Raw genomic sequence first — 17,476 nt, forward strand, 5'->3', positions numbered from 1 at the left:
CCTCGACCTCGGTCGCGCCGCCGGCCTCTCCCTCCGCAGCTCCCCGACTCCGACGCGAGCACCCCCTCGATCGCCTTCGCCGCCGCCACCTCTCCACAGCTCCGTCCTCTTCACTCTGACTGCTACCACTTCTTCCCAGCTCCACCGACAACTCCCAACCGCGAACTCGAACTCTTGACTTCTCCCCTCCGAACTGCACTGTTTGGCGAGCGCGGCCGTTTATATCCCCCGTGGCCTCGCTCCCCCACCTTTGACCCTTTACCTCCGACCCTTCACCTCTAACTGGCTCCCCATTGGACCGAGGAAAAGTGGGCGTGAATGCTTTTTGATCCATGAATTTGCATATAGCGACCACACTCCAACGCCCTGGAGGCGGGGCCAAATCGCCCCAGCTCGCCGATAGGACGGAACAGAAGTGGGCGTGAGTCGTTTTTGATCCGTTTTCCTCGGAAAGTCTGTGATGTTTCTGAACACGCTGTTCGGTGCGCGCCCTGCACGAGTCCAGTATCGGTGCCCACAAGTGGCGCAAGAATGGTGGTGATGCGATGGTGGCAAGTTGTGACGGTAAAGGTCGTGGCTGTTGTTGTGAAGCTGCGTTGTGGTTGGTGGTTGTTGTTGTGAAGCGGCGTTGTGGTTGGTGGTTGTTGTTGTGAAGCGGCGTTGTGGTTGGTGGTTGTTGTGAAGCGGCATTGTGGTTGGTGGTTGTTGTGAAGCGGAGTTGTGGTTGGTGGTTGTTGTGTGATGGCTGTTGAGACGTGGTTGGTGGTGGTAGTAATGGCGGCTGGTTCAAAATAAAGATAGTAAAGAAAAACGGCTATCCTGAAGAGTCGCAGCCCGACTGAATGACATTTATTCCCTCTAAACAACGGGTTTGGGCCTAACTACACATATACTTACAGAAATATCTCACCTAAGGGACCTGAATGGTGGTTTGCGAATTTCGTCAACCACAACACTACCCCCTCCCCTTTTTACAGACTCGTCCCGAGTCGTCAAATTCTCGTGTGCCATCATGTGTAGTTTTCCCCTAGTACATTTTACCTACGGATCCCTGAGTGCGACATTCATGGTATTCGTGTCCCCAAAATAAATAACCTGAGGGCTGAGTAACTACCTAAACAAACTCACTCACACGGACGACTTAAATAAAATTTTCGGCGCTAAGACAGACATGCCGGGGGCGCACTCATATGTACAGTACATCTTAACCTTAACTTACAAATTTTACACTAAACCATGGCCCAGGATCACTGAACTCTGCAAAAAGAAAGCAGTTAGCAGGGAGCCAGGCTGCTCGCATGCAGTCTCTGGCTCAAACAATGCAGGTGACAGGGAACGTGGCCGGCTGCTCACACGCAGTCCAAGGCCTTCCCTTTTGAACTGAACGCAGTGAACCACAACGGTGCATGGGCTGCACAAATGCAGTCTCCGTGCCAGCTCAAGTGGCACACGCAATGAACACAACGAATGGATGGATGAATGGATGGACGCAAACACGGTGCACGGGCGCCACTGCAGGCCCGTGTTGTAGCTGCCAACAGGGCAGTTCTCGCAGCTTGCAAACTGTTGCCTTGATCCTGGCGCACATGGAAATGAACAGGGGGGAGGGGGCAAAGCAAAAATTGAACGGGGCTGGTGAACGTGGGCTGTGGGCATGGCATGGCAAAGGCAGCAGGCAAACACAGCCCGCAGAAGAAGGCCGCTGCAGGCAAACACAGCCGGCAGATGAACTGGCCGGCACAGGCCTTGCAGAAAACAGCTGCAGACGATCCGGCCGGCACAGGCCTTGCAGCACAGCAGCTGCAGATGAAGCTGGCCAGCCTTTGACGTTCAGTGGAGGTTGGTGGAGGGAGTGCGGTGGTGCTGGCCACTCGGAAGGCGGGCTCGGACCTACCCTACGGTCTCCCTCCCAACCTATCGCCTTTGCCTGTCACTGTCTATACCCACTCCCTTAATTTGTCAAACCCCAATTTAGCCCCAACTTATTTTTTTATTTTTTTATTTTTACTTCCCCACTATAAATCGTCCCCTAACCCCCTTTATCGTCCTTGTTCGGCTAACCTATCCTGTCACCTAGCCTACTCCCAACCCCTACGTTCCCTTCCCGGAGGGGAATAAGGGAGAGCTAACGTCCTGTGTCGAGGCCCAACGAAGCCTCAGGATGGCCTCCCCAGAGTTCAGCGATCTATAACCAAAGTGAGTCCAGCGGCCCACAACGAGAGCGAGGGGATGGATGGTGCGGAGGGGTACACTTCCTAATCTACCCTATCCATTTAACTGTTAAACTACCCCGGGGCTTTCAACAAGCACCTCTCGCTTAAACTATTGGTTCTACAACCCAGATTCCCGTCGCCTGTGTTGGTGTCCTCACAATTTCGGGCCTCGCCCCCCAATTTTCTCTCCGTGCCCTCACACGGTCTCATAGCTGGGACACGTGGCTCCCTTTGGCAGGCACGACCCTCTGCCGATTCTCCGACGATGGCACCCCCGGGCACTACACTGCCTCCGAGCCTACCAGCTCCCTAACACCGGGGAGTGCCCCCCATGGCACCTCCCCTGAAACGCACAAGTGGCAGGCTGGCTTCCCGGGCCCCTTTCCGAGGGTCACCCGTGCCCACAACACTGCTCACGCGGCTAATGGCGCCCCGGGCCCCCGCACCAAGCAGGCGCACCCGTGCCCACTACGCTATCCCGGCCCCCCATGGGCCCTTGGCCTACCACGGCCGACTAGCCTGGTGCCCGGGGTACCCACTCAGCGATACTCACCTTTCGCAGCCACGCTCCCAGCCCGTCAACAGGGCTCCTACACCCCTCCAAACGGGTTTCGAGCCTACATTCACACCAACAACAAAACAACCTCCATTTTTGTTAATTTGACTAACCCCCTAACTCACTCTACACTGACCCCGGGGTCCCTTGGGCGGGAGTCACTCCTCCTCCCAATCACTCATCGCACCATGCATTCCCCATTCGCTCCACTCACACAGACCCGCTGGCCTCACTCACTCAACAAGTACTCACCTCACAACTCACCAACTCTTCAACACACACACCGCTGAACTCTGCCATCCTCCTAACTACCTCCCCTAACTAACTCGTGCTCCCACGTCGTCCCTTAAACTATAGCACGTTCCATTTAACCTACATAGCTAAACTACGTCCCCTCTACATATCCAAAGTCTGTCTCTGTCTCCAAAATAATCCCATACTCCATTTTCCCAACCTAAATCTGACTAACAATCCCTCTAACTAATCCATTCCACGGACTCCATGAGGACTTACCCCTGCCCCATGAAGTCGGTCTAACTAAGCTAACCCTTCCCCCTAACTAGTTTCCATCCTGTGCCCTGGGTAAGGGGGTCTTCCACCCCTTGCCCGGGAAATCCTGTGCACCCGAAAGTGAGGCTTGCTGTTTTTTTTTTTTTTTTTTTTTTTTTTTTTTTACATGCGCAGCACCAGCGCGGCAACTCACAGCTCGCGCACTTTGCACCTGACCGTGACGTCATGCAGCTGCACGTGTTCCTCGTCCCTCCTTGGACGGTACCATCCGGCAGGGATACCCCTCCTGCCGGATTCCAACCCCACGTGCAGCCATGACATCACCGTGCGCATAAAAAAAAAACAAGCCCCACGTCTCGAGGGGTTCCCCACGCGAACACATGTGCTTTGCCTGTTGGAGCTTAACACACACGATCGCGTGGAGAACCCGTCCGGTCCAAATCCGTAATCCTGCCTAAACTTTGTCCGTCCGCGGGATCGGCAAATCCACCGCTGGCGTTTCCGGACCGGGACTTCACTCTCGCAAGCGAGCACGTGGGGGCCTCGTGCGTTGCACAGCACGGACCTCGTGCTCACTGCTGGGTGAACCCGGCACGGTCCCCGAAACAACTACAGCCGCTACTCGGCTTTCTTTCCTCACATGTCGCCGTCGTCGCCATTCGACACACGCACTCACGCGTGTTACGACACTCACAGTCCATTCCATCACATTCACCCCGGGAGACGCGGCTGCATGTTCACACATGCCGACTGACATCTCCCTTACATACCGCTCTCTCACACACACGGTCTCCCTTGCACTCGGCCGTTCACTCATGCATGCCATTACCCTTGCACACGTGGCTCCCCTCACTCGCGGCCTTCCACTCACTCGTGCCATTTCCCTCACACAAACCACACCACTCACACACGCGGGGGCACTCACCCGCGGTTCCTCATCCACACACCGTGCCTCACTCATACACCGTGCCTCACTCACACACGCGGGGGCACTCAACCGCGGTGCCTCATCCACACACGGCGTGCTGGGAAGCACGTACTCCGGCACAATCGCCACCACACCACTCACACACGGGGACGCACTCACACCTTGCATCACACACACCGGGACAACCACACTGGGGATTCGTGTCCCCACAAGGGTCTCCGGGGCCTCTATACCCCCCAAGCTTTCCGTGCACCCGTTCGCAGCACTCCTCCCCTCAACCTCGCAAAGCACGACCGAACTCACCTGGTCGTGACTCGCCTCAAGGGGGCATACTCCCTCCCCTTGTTCCTGGAGGAGGCCATCCAGCTGCTCGCACCGGGCCTCCACCCAGTCCACCAGCTCACCCCCATTGTCCTCCACTACCTCCGTGTGTGTGTGTGCGTCACTTACCCCGTCTTCATCGTGTAGTCTTCCCTCTATCGTTCCCATCTCCCGTGTCTCTGCCAACTCTTCACCCTTTACCTCCCTTGTCTCCACTATTTTTATTTCCTTTGTCGTCACCTCGTGTCTCGTCTCACACGTTTTGGTCTCCCCATTTAATTTTTCCCCCTCGGTCACCGCCGCGACCCTCGCCCAACACGTCCCCCGAATTATTTTTTCACCCGCCTCCACCGCGGGCCCGACAGCCGTTGCACCCCCTCCCAGCTCGTTCGCTCCCACACGTGGAGTCGCCATTTTAAGCTCCCTGCTAACGGCCTTCATGCCCGCCTGCAGGCATCGGCCCATGTTCTGCGTCTCACCCCGCAGCTTTTTCGTTTCTTCCTTCATTTGCTTGTTCATTCCGTTCATTTTGTTTATAATTTCATTGCCGCCAGCATGGCGTATAGCTGGGCCATGTCGGGTGCGCTTGGGTGAGCCGATTCGGCAAGAATCGGGAGGTTTTGGTGGAGAGGGGGAGGGGAGGTGTCATACACCGCGGCCGCTGCCGCACCTATTTCGGGCTCTGGGTTCAGTTGGGCGAGTTCGTTTTCCTGTGCAACCAACATTTCCTGCCATGGACCATGGATCATCCACAACATGGTCCAGGATTTCATCCTGGACCATGGATCCTACATTACTACACATATACATTTCTAATACCCCCGGCTCCCGCTCACCTTGAGACGCCATCTTATTTCTCGCAAAGGGATAATTTGAATCGCTCGTAATTTGGAGGGAATCGGGGGTCGCTCCTCTCACCCCTGGACCGATTCCCGTGAATTTAGCTAGAGACAGGAGAGCCCGTTTTCCCGTTCTCCGATACCAGTGCCGTGAGGAGGGCGATGAGTTTATATCGCACGACCTGACACCAGTGTTGCGGATTCGCGCCCGCCGGCGTGCGAACGGCCACGTAACTCGAATCGCGGCACGTCGCCCACCGGACGGACAATCCAGTCGTGACCCTCTCGGACTAACGCCGGGAACTAGTCACGGGTGGACCTTTCGGTCTCACCACGATCGTGCCAATCGGCCTCTGCGTGGGATAGGGTTGCTCGCCAAATTCGACCTACCTAAGTACCCACACGGAGGGTAGACCGGGCGATCGCACCTCGCCGCAGGTCGACTTCGGACATGGGCCACTTTAAGCGACCCGTTCCGTACTATCGGGATAACCGAGCGGTGTTATTCGTCGGCCTCGACGGTTCGATTAATTATCGGGCGTTTTAGCCCACGACCAACCCTTTACGTGAAGCAAGATGGAGATTCAATGAAAGAAAAGACGAAGCGAAGCGGGAAAACAGTTCAACATAACTCACATTTATTTCGCGATGAACGGGAAGCACACATATACAATTACACCAAAAGCACATGTAAAAGGAGAAGAAACACAATATTACACAAAAAGCAAATATAAAAGAAGAAGACAATGCAGAGCTATCCGACTACCGAGCACACGGCAACACTTATACAATTTTACTTCACAGACGGCGCCGACAACACAGATACCCAAAGCAAAAGAAAAAGAACCACCCTCCAGGATGAGGGGGGTAGGCGGGCCTGGGGCCGAGACCGTGTCGGGCCTACCCGTCTGATGATGAGACGCAAAGTGGCGGTGGCGCCCCAACTCCGCGGGCCTCGCGGACAGTGTCTGGTAGGGGGTGGGAAAGGGGCCCCTTGTCGCACTATCTCAGCGTGGGGGGAAACAGGAGGGGATTGTTGATGCTCGGGGGGGAGGAGGATATCACCCTGTCTCGGGTCCCGCGACGAGCGTCTCCACCTCGACCTCGGTCGCGCCGCCGGCCTCTCCCTCCGCAGCTCCCCGACTCCGACGCGAGCACCCCCTCGATCGCCTTCGCCGCCGCCACCTCTCCACAGCTCCGTCCTCTTCACTCTGACTGCTACCACTTCTTCCCAGCTCCACCGACAACTCCCAACCGCGAACTCGAACTCTTGACTTCTCCCCTCCGAACTGCACTGTTTGGCGAGCGCGGCCGTTTATATCCCCCGTGGCCTCGCTCCCCCACCTTTGACCCTTTACCTCCGACCCTTCACCTCTAACTGGCTCCCCATTGGACCGAGGAAAAGTGGGCGTGAATGCTTTTTGATCCATGAATTTGCATATAGCGACCACACTCCAACGCCCTGGAGGCGGGGCCAAATCGCCCCAGCTCGCCGATAGGACGGAACAGAAGTGGGCGTGAGTCGTTTTTGATCCGTTTTCCTCGGAAAGTCTGTGATGTTTCTGAACACGCTGTTCGGTGCGCGCCCTGCACGAGTCCAGTATCGGTGCCCACAAGTGGCGCAAGAATGGTGGTGATGCGATGGTGGCGAGTTGTGACGGTAAAGGTCGTGGCTGTTGTTGTGAAGCGGCGTTGTGGTTGGTGGTTGTTGTTGTGAAGCGGCGTTGTGGTTGGTGGTTGTTGTTGTGAAGCGGCGTTGTGGTTGGTGGTTGTTGTGAAGCGGCGTTGTGGTTGGTGGTTGTTGTGAAGCGGCGTTGTGGTTGGTGGTTGTTGTGTGATGGCTGTTGAGACGTGGTTGGTGGTGGTAGTAATGGCGGCTGGTCCAAAATGAAGATAGTAAAGAAAAACGGCTATCCTGAAGAGTCGCAGCCCGACTGAATGACATTTATTCCCTCTAAACAATGGGTTTGGGCCTAACTACACATATACTTACAGAGATAACTCACCTAAGGGACCTGAATGGTGGTTTGCGAATTTCGTCAACCACAACAATATGAAGGAAGAGTTGACTTGTGCAGCCATCGCTGCAAACCACATGACATTCAGGGGGCTTTGTTGCGGAAAGGGTCCCAGGGGCCTAGACAGCCTCTCCCTGGGACTGGGTGAGCTCCTCAGCATGGGTCGTGACATCATGATGGAATTGCGAGCCTTTCTTGGATGAAACATTTTTCGAAAATATCTAACTCCCATGTTATGGGGCAATTGTTGTTTTGCAACCGTGACCGAATGGATCTGTCTCGTGTCAGCTGATAATGCGAAGTTGGACGGGCAAGGAAATTCGACTGGATTGTTTTCTTCATGTGTCATTGCTATCCGTGTGATGGAATTATAATTAATTAACTGATTTGGATAATATCATCATACGAGCAAAGGTACCCGGCGTTGCTCTGGATTTAACTTGCATCCGTTGGACTACAACAATGAAGCGCATATTTAGAGACAAACATTTTATTTCTCGAGCTGTAAACTGTTGAACAGAAATATCAACAAAATTGAACATATTATTGTCATGCTTTTGGGGAGACAATATTGATTGTTTTGCCATCAAGGGCCAAAACATATAAATTGTTTGGCTTTCCAACTCCAGAGCAGCCCACATATAGTTAACCATGTGAAAAAAAAAACATGGAGAAAACATGTAAGCCAGCAACCTTCTACGATCGCTCTTGTTTCCTTGTTGATTGACATGGTAAAACTGAGCCTCACCAGAAACAAGTCTCTTGAATTCAAATGGCAGATTAGTTGAGATGATGGTGATTCTTGGTATAAGATGTCTTCTCCTTTGGCATTTCCAGTGATTATGGTGGCTTCAATCACACATGGCATCAAACGTTTCACAATTGCTCTTGTTCCATTACAGAGCTTTGGAGCATCCGGATTCCAAAGCAACATGATAACAGACCTAATTTTGAGTACAGTACCAAGTTTTGAGGTGGTATTCCAGGAGGTTCCAATGAGTTGAGAAAATCTGCGTGATAATGCACCGCTTGGGTTGTAATTTGGTTCATACATGCGTAATAAGAGTTTCCCATCCTATCTGTCTCTGGTCTCGTAGTAGTTTACTGGACAAAGTGATGGGACTGGTCCACCACAATGGAGAAATTACCCAAATAATAACACTTATGAAAAATAACATTTTTCAAAACACTTAAATTTTTTTTAAAGGATTTCACTGAAATCCTAAGTGGACACCCCCTGAGTATACTCTGAAAAATTGGTGTTGATAGGCCTAAGGGTCTTGGAGTCGTTACCTGACATAAAGACATACAGACGTGTACACTTTCGCTTTTATATATATATATATATATATATATATATATATATATATATATATATATATATATATATATATATATATATATATATATATATATATATATATATATATTGTTGCGGATTCGCGCCCGCCGGCGTGCGAGCGGCCACGTAACTCGAATCGCGGCACGTCGCCCACCGGACGGACAATCCCGTCGTGACCCTCTCGGACTAACGCCGGGAACTAGTCACGGGTGGGCCTTTCGGCCTCACCACGATCGTGCCAATCGGCCCCCCGCGTGGGATAGGGTTGCTCGCCAAATTCGACCTACCTAAGTACCCACACGGAGGGTAGACCGGGCGATCGCACCTCGCCGCAGGTCGACTTCGGACACGGGCCACTTTAAGCGACCCGTTCCGTACTATCGGGATAACCGAGCGGTGTTATCGTTGGCCTCGACGGTTCGATTCATTCTCGGGCGTATTTAGCCCACTACCAACCCTTTACGTGAAGTAAGATGGAGATTCAATGAAAGAAAAAGACGAAGCGAAACGGGAAAAACAGTTCAACATAAAGCACATTTATTTCGCAATGGCACACGGATAGCACACATACAATTATACACCAAAAGCAAATGTAAAAGAAGAAGAAACACACAATAATGCACAAAAAGCAAATGTAAAAGCAAAACACAATGCAGATCTACCACCGACTACCGAGCACACGGCAACACTTATACAGTTTTACTTCACAGACGGCGCCGACAACACATATACTCAAAGCAAAAGAAAAAAGGGACCACCCTCCACTATGAGGGGGCAGACGGGCCTGGGGCTGAGACCATGTCGAGCCTACCCGTCTGGTGATGAGCCGCAAAATGGCGGTGGCGCCCCGACTCCGCGGGCCTCGCGGACAGTGTCTGGAATGGGGTGGGAACGGGGCCCCCTTCTCACACTTTCTCAGCGCGGGGGGAAACAGGAGGGGGTTGTTGATGCTCGGGGGGATGAGGATATCTCGCTGGCTCGGGTCCCGCGACGAGCGTCTCCACCGCGACCTCGGTCGCGTTATCGGCCTCCCCTCTCCGCAGCTCCCCGACTCTGACACGAGCGCCCTCTCGACTGCCTTCGCCGCCGCCACCTCTCCAACTCTCCCACTCTCCACAGCTCCGTCCAACTGCTTTCTCCGACTCTTCTCTTGACTGACTCTTCCCAACTCAACTGCCTTTTTGGCGAGCGAACGCGGCCCTTTATAGCCCCCGTGGCTTCGCTCCTTCACCTTCGACCCTTTACCTCTGGCTGGCTCCCCATTGGACAGAGGAAAAGTGGGCGTGAATGCTTTTTGATCTGCGAATCTGCATATAGCGATTATACTCCGACGCACCTGGAGGCGGGGCCAAATCGCCCCATGCTCGCTGATAGGACGGAACAGAAGTGGGCGTGAATCGTTTTTGATCCGATTTCTTCGGAAAGGCTGGTGTTTTTGCATCCGCCGCTCGGCGCACGCCCTGCACGAGTCCAGGATCGGTGTCCACAAGCGGCGTGGGAATGGCGGTGATGCGATGGTTGCGAGAGCGAGATGTGATGGCAAGGGTCGTGGCTGTGGTTGTGAAGCGGCGTTGCGGTTGGTGGTTGTTGTGTGATGGCTGTTGAGACGTGGTTGGTGGTGGTAGTAATGGTAGTAATGGCGGCTGGTCCAAAATAAAGATAGTAAAAGAAAAACGGCTATCTAGAAGGGTCGCAGCCCGAATGAATGACATTTATTCCCTCTAAGCAACGGGTTTGGGCCTAACTACACAAATACTTACAGAGATATCTCACCTAAGGGACCTGAATGGTGGTTTGCGAATTTCGTCAACCACAACAATATATATATATATATATATATATATATATATATATATATATATATATATATATATATATATATATATATATATATATATATATATATATATATATATATATATATATATATATATATATATATATATACATATATATTGCAACAGCCGCGGCCCATTTCATTAACCTGGTTCGAGTTCCCTGGGCCATGTCAAAACGACCGCAACAACTGCCAGCTAAGTCCACAGCCATGAGCAAATTCCTAGACCTATTCGTCACCTGACAATACTCGTTGGGACCGTGGATTTAACCAAGTGATGTGCCGATAGGTGCTTGCGACCATCCTAATCTGGCCGAGCAACCACAGATCACGAGCTTTCTGAGCCGGATTGAGCCAGCTCATCTAACGATACCGAAATCACCAAACGAGACCAAATGAGATCACCACAACGAGCAGCATCCAACGCTGAGACCAGCTACATTTATTTAAGGATTAAATGGCATGGGAGAAGGATTCCATGAAGCAAGTAGAGAATTCCAAGAACACAATACCCTGCGCAGTTACACAAGGAAACTAGATGCAGGAGGAGGCCATTCGACCCATAATGCCTGCGCCACATCAACACCAGAGCAATTTATCTGTTAAAATGGCGCAATTTCATTGGGGGATTGGGGGGAGGAATGTGGATGAGACAATGTGGCATGTCCAGGGATATCCCAAGGGTGGCATAATGAAAAAAGGGGAAATATATTTATTTTAATTATTTAAAGAAAAAAAGCTTCTTTTTTCAGGAAGGTATGGGGCGGAGATTCTTGAGTGAGAAACGCACATTAACCACACACCACCCCTTGACAAGACCGCATAGACATGATACTCCGCACAGATGCACACAATTAGCCATCCATACTCGAGATACTAAAAGTCCTGCCTTCTATCTCTCATGTTTCTCGATACCTGCCTGTTTCATTTCAATTTAAACATATCCACTGTTTCTGCTGTGACTATCTTTCCAGAGAGACCATTCCATGCATTAATAACTACTTTCTGAGTGACTGACCCTTACCATACAACCGTCTTAACTCTCCTCCTCTTTACTCTCAGGCATATTGTCCCTGGTCCTATCACTGTCTATTGTGTTGAATAATTCTTCTGCACTTATTTTAGCAATACCCTTCATTATCTTAAACATCTCTATCATATCTCCTCATAACTGCCTCCTTTCTAGTGTATAAAGCCCTGTCTCCTTCAGTCGTTCCTCAAAGCTAAGTCTAGCTCGGCCCAAATCAATCTAGTCGCCCTGTGCTGAACCCTCTCCACGGCAGCTATGTCCTTCCTGAATTGTGGTGACCAAAACTGCACACAATATTTGAGATGGAGCCTCAGTAAGTGTACAAGTATATATCTCAATTTTAATTCGATAATGATATTAAAGATTGTTTAAAAATCCATAGGTTTAGCACGACTGAAGCAGTCTCATACATCACCCTTATGGCATTATACCCTGTAATAAGATGACGTTGAGTCAGAGTTTAAAAGGTGGAGGCTTTATTGATCACCATATTGGCAGTACGTACATCGGCCTCGTACGAACATAGCCATTTTGGCAGAATCTTCTTCACTCCGATACTGTCCCTCTCTCATGCCACGCCCACCCCTCGTGCTCTCTATCGATATGTGTGTGTGTGTGTATGTATATATATATATATATATATATATATATATATATATATATATATATATATATATATATATATATATATATATATATATATATATATATATATATATCGTGGTTCTTGGAAGTATTATGAAGGTGATTTGTGTTACACGGTGTTCAACAGTTCAACTACTATATAATTCAATTTAATTATAGATTCGAAGAAGTTTAAATATGTACATGTAAATAAATTCTGGGTTTTACCACCGTTTTCTCCAGCGGCTATAACACCACCCTATCTTCCACGTTGCATTAGTTCTTCGTGCCTGTTGTTTGTGTCCTTTATAACGTCCTTAAAAACAGTAAGTTTCCTGTGTGGCATTGTTTGAAATTTTGTTTGACTGCCAGGCAGGCAAACAGAGTTAATATTTATCTCACTCCTCTCTGTGCATGTACAATCAGGTTAAGTTCAGAGCCAATATACAGTATGGTAAAACGGCAAATTTGTCTCTCGATTCATGTTCTGATTCGTGTTCAAAATATAACATTCGATTTAAATCAGCTGGTCCTCGATCATAAACTGATAAGACGGACAGACATGAACCACTTGCTTAACCCTGTTTTTCGCTTCATGTGTGTGTGGCGTAACAACAATCAGTATGCAATAAACAAATGTCAATGAAACAGTCAATAAACCTTTACCGCTCTTGAACAAACCAAACATCGCAGATGTAACGATTCTTATGGCCCGTTCATGCATTCGACAAGAATACAGCGCAGGAAATGCAGTGCAAACAACACTGAGAGGTCGATTTTAAACTCTGAGGAAAGTTGTGCAACAGTTCTGGATCAGAGTTCTCGGGAGCTGAGTGAAGCAATCCGGCCTTACCATTGCTCCCCTTAAAGCTTTTGTTGCTTTGGGGAAATAAATGTTCACAGCTTCAGCACATTCAGTTCTGCACACTCAGTGACTCTTCTTACTGACCTCGGGCACTCCTCTCCGGTGTTACTGTCCTCTCTAGGCTTTCACATCTCTCTCAAATGCAACTGCAACAGCCAAACGTCCTCTCTGCATGATCTGCTTCCTAACTGTCGCCCTCTGCATCGGCTACGTTACCAACTGTGCCTTTCTGCATCAGCTGTGTCGCCAACTGTGCCTTTCTCCGTCAGCTGTTGCCAACTGTGTCTCTTTGTGTCCGATGCATCACCAACGGTGCCTCTGTGCATCAGTTGCATCATCATCTGTGCCTGTCTGTGTGAGCTGTGTCCCAACTGTGTCTCCCTGCATCAGTTTCTTCACCAACTGTCTCTCTGAATCCGCTGCTTCGCCAACTGTAAACCGCATTTGTAATTAATGATCTGGCCTCGTACCAGGCCATGTGAGTTCCTACGGTGAAGCTAACTGCAGACGTCTTCAATGCAGATTCACCATACCTGCACATTAAAAAAATAATTTGTATACCTTGTCGAGGCTCGTATGAGAGCGAACACAACCCACAGCGAGGAGGGCATGAGACAAGAGGGGCGGGAGTGGGAAGGACAAAACAGTGGGGAACAGAGACATTAGGAGATCTGTGGAAGGGGGAGGCATGGGGTGGTGAACATGGGGAATACAAGATGGACATTACAGGGACTTTGAAGGAGGTGGATTTAGGATGGATTAACGGGGGTAGAAAAGATCGAGGATTTGGATGGGGAAAGATAAGAGGTGGTGGTGAACAGCTGTTTTGAAGGCCTGGAGGGAAGAATGGGATTGAATAGAGTGAGGGAGTTTATTCCAAAGGTGGCAAAAAAGAGGAATGAAAGAGTGAAGGTGAGCAGTGATTCATGATTTTGGTAGGTTTACCAGAAGGGGATTGTTGGCAGACCTTGAGTGCCCTGTGGAAATATGGTGGGGACAAATCACAGACAGAGCATCGGGGGGGGGGGGGAAAGCTGGAGAGGAGACGGTAGAAGACAGAAAGACCACCGACCTGCCTGCGGTGAGAGAGTGAGAGGCCGAGAGGTTTAGCCTCATCACAGGAGATACCAATGATCCGAAATGCCTTGGTTTCCACAACGTGAAGCCGAGAAAGGTGAGAGGCAGGAGCACCAGCCCAGAGAGGACAGCAGTACTCCATCAGGCTGCGGACGAAAGCTTTGTATGTGGTCAGGAGCTCAGATGTGCCAAGGGAATGACTTTGCATGACGGAAGATTCCCAGTTGGCGACTGGCTTTGGAGGCCAGGTTGGAAATGTGGCTTTCCCAGGAAATATCATGGCAGATAGTGAGACCCAGAAGCTTGAAAGAAAGGACTTCTTCCAGAGGATTGTTGAGAAAGTATATTGGGGGGGGGGGGGGTCCAAATGCTCTTTTCGGAGAGACATAGTGAGAGTATGAGATTTGTCCGGATTGAAAGACATGTTCCATGTGTTGGACCAGTTTGTGATTTTACCCAGATCTCAAGACATTACCATGGCTTGAGCTACAAAGCTCTCGTGTGCAATTTGTAAAGACATCTAATCAGAACATTAAAAATGTCTAGCCAGAGGTTTGAATATGGGAGGACAAAGCAGTGCTGTCGGGAAAACAAACATGTCACTGTACCTGCACATACGTAAGGCATACTGTATGTATTGCACAAATAATACATCATGCTTACCTAAACAAATGTTAAGAAATATCTATCGTTCTACTTCAACAGTTTTATTAACCCCTAAAGATAATTCCCACAACAATATATATCTGAGAGAAGAGAAGAAAAAATATGATTTTAGATTCCTACTAAATTACACCTGACACCACAAACCACCTCCCACCCCACCACCTTCATCAATGAAAATGTAGTGTTTTACTGGATGAAACTACATGCGGTATTTGCATTTGGATATGCTTTGAAAACCTTCAAAATTATAGTTCTATAATACGAGTTATCTTAAGAGGAACTTCAACTCAGGAGGAGGCCATTTGGCCCAGCAAGCCTTCGGTACTTCTGTCACAATTGACGAGGAATGCGAAGTTTGCCAATAATGCCAAAAATTGTCAACAACCCAATGATACCAAATGGAATTGAATGGAATATCTCGTCAATGATAACGATGGACGATGCCGGGACCATAAGAGGAGGGTTGTTAAAAACGGGTTGTTGGGTTACAAATTCCCTGGAATATTCCTCGTGAAATCTTGGATTATCTGACATCCAATTCATTTTAAAATAAGTAATTAATTTGCCTTTTCTTTGCTGTCCTCCTCCCTCATCACCAATGTGGCAACAGTGACAGAAAAACAACCATTTATTTACTTCACTTAATTTCGTTTCCTTCTCCTCAAAGGAAACATTCCCACGATTTCCTCAACGTCCTGAAAGCACCAACACCATGCGTCGCGCATATTGCATCGGAACACGTTGATGGCTCGGTTCAGTTCGAGAGTCCCCCGTTGACACCGTTCGATAAAACGGTTTTACAAGCAAGCACGACTTTGATATTTAGGTTTCGTCGGCAGAGTCTCGTGCGGGCAGCACCGGCTGGTGGCTGTGCGGGCAGATGGGACTCCGCATTGCTCCGAGGAAGGTGATCTGCAAATTGTGACAGGCAATTTTCACCTTCTCCCAAAGCCACCCCAGAATAGATATCAGTGGAGAAAGTTGGTAAATGGGAATAGCTTTTTTTCTACATGGTCTTATTGTAAAAAATAAAATAACATAAAACGGACAATGTACATGCGGCGTGAAAGTACAGCGAGCGTGTCCGTGTCAATTTTGTTCTTATTTTTGCGCCTCTTTATGTTTGGAACAATTTTATTACTTGTTTGGAACAATTTTATTACGCCTTCCCCCATCCTCATCATCCCACCCTCCAACTTACAGCACGGATGCATGGAGCAATAGTTTTTGATGAAAATAAAACACCTGCTTGTACGTTCAATGATTTTTCACAACTGATGGCAGAACACACAACCCATCAGGAAGATAACTCGTGTTTTATTTATTAATTTTTTTTTTTGAGTTGATAAGGTGTGCTGTGCAGGATTGTGATGATAATTGCAGTAATTATGCTGATGATAATGATATGATGATGACACACTGCAGGGCTGCATTGAAATTGGCATTATCATTCTATATGCTTTGGTGCAGTTGCTAAGCCACCGAGTTGTTACCAGGGGAACTGATAAATATATATTTTTTTGCATTGATATGGTGCTTGGTCTGTGTAGTTTACTCTGAGGTTGTCTGATTGCATGTTGTTATGATATATGCGGTGTGAATGTCATCGTTTTCCATGTAGTGACAATAAGCCTTATTATGTTATTTTGGCACCTAAGAGGATGTGTGATGTTGTGTAATGTTGTGTGACATCCCATGGTGTACGGTTGTTGCAGTCCACCTGTCAGCAATAGGAAACCCTGCAGGGAGAGAGGGTGGGGAGGGGGGCAGTTTGAGTTGTGTGCCAGGCTTTTTAAATGGTGTTGAGGCATTTTTACTTTATACATATTTTCGTCTTATCCGACATTGCAAATTTAATTGCCGTAAGATTCCTTTTTTCAAAATGTTACAACAGGTAAATAATATCGACATGATTATTTGTTTTTCCTCAATCATCAATATCATCACATCTGTAATACTGTATGTCATGGTCGTTATGTATTTATTTTATTACCTCTGCTACCGAAGGGTTTATAATGGGGTTTTTTTCACCCCTGTCTGTTTGTCTGAATTTCGATGAATTTCGATGAAACTTGACCACAACCTTCATCACCCATGATGTACCAAAGTTTGTTCACGGCATTAAAAAGAAAATCCATCAGTATTTACTTTCTTCTCCGTTACATAATTTTCTGGGTCATCCACACCTACCAGTGGTTCCCTAGTTTTCTTATCCAGCCACTACCAGATGAGCACCAAGGGGTATTGCTCCTATGTTTCTGCAATCTGATGATCATGGATGGAAGTACTTGTGCATATCACATGCAGGATGTAGATGTTGGAAGACATCAACGTACTGTACTTTTATATGAATTACAAGGAGATTAGTAGCAGATGGACAAATGCATATAGTAGTTGGGATTTGATCCTGGGTTTCCTGCATCATGATCCATGTGTTCAAATGGGAAAACTTAATGTGCCAACTCAATATGATTTTTTTCTTGTACGTTATAGTTATTGTATTGATGATGAATATGATACTGAATGGTATCGATCTCATATGGCTGTTACACTGGGCAATCCTGTCTGCTGACATGAGTTGGTGGACAATAAAGGTCCCACAGTGTCCTTCGTGAAGGGTTGGTGAGCTATCGCCAGCACCAGGGACAAA

The 17,476-nt window shown here is 48.7% G+C and overlaps 1 protein-coding gene across 2 annotated transcripts in view; it reads left to right on the forward strand.

Annotated features, from left to right (window-relative positions):
• Nucleotides 1-17,476, forward strand: part of LOC147013837 (voltage-dependent L-type calcium channel subunit alpha-1D-like) — a 283,507-nt gene that overhangs the window by 51,979 nt on the left and 214,052 nt on the right. The gene's annotated exons all lie outside the window — the stretch shown is intronic.

The sequence above is a fragment of the Eptatretus burgeri genome, chromosome 13 (genome assembly GCF_056783735.1).
Source record: "Eptatretus burgeri isolate ZD-2024b chromosome 13, Ebu_testis_v1, whole genome shotgun sequence".
NCBI lineage: Eukaryota > Metazoa > Chordata > Myxini > Myxiniformes > Myxinidae > Eptatretus > Eptatretus burgeri.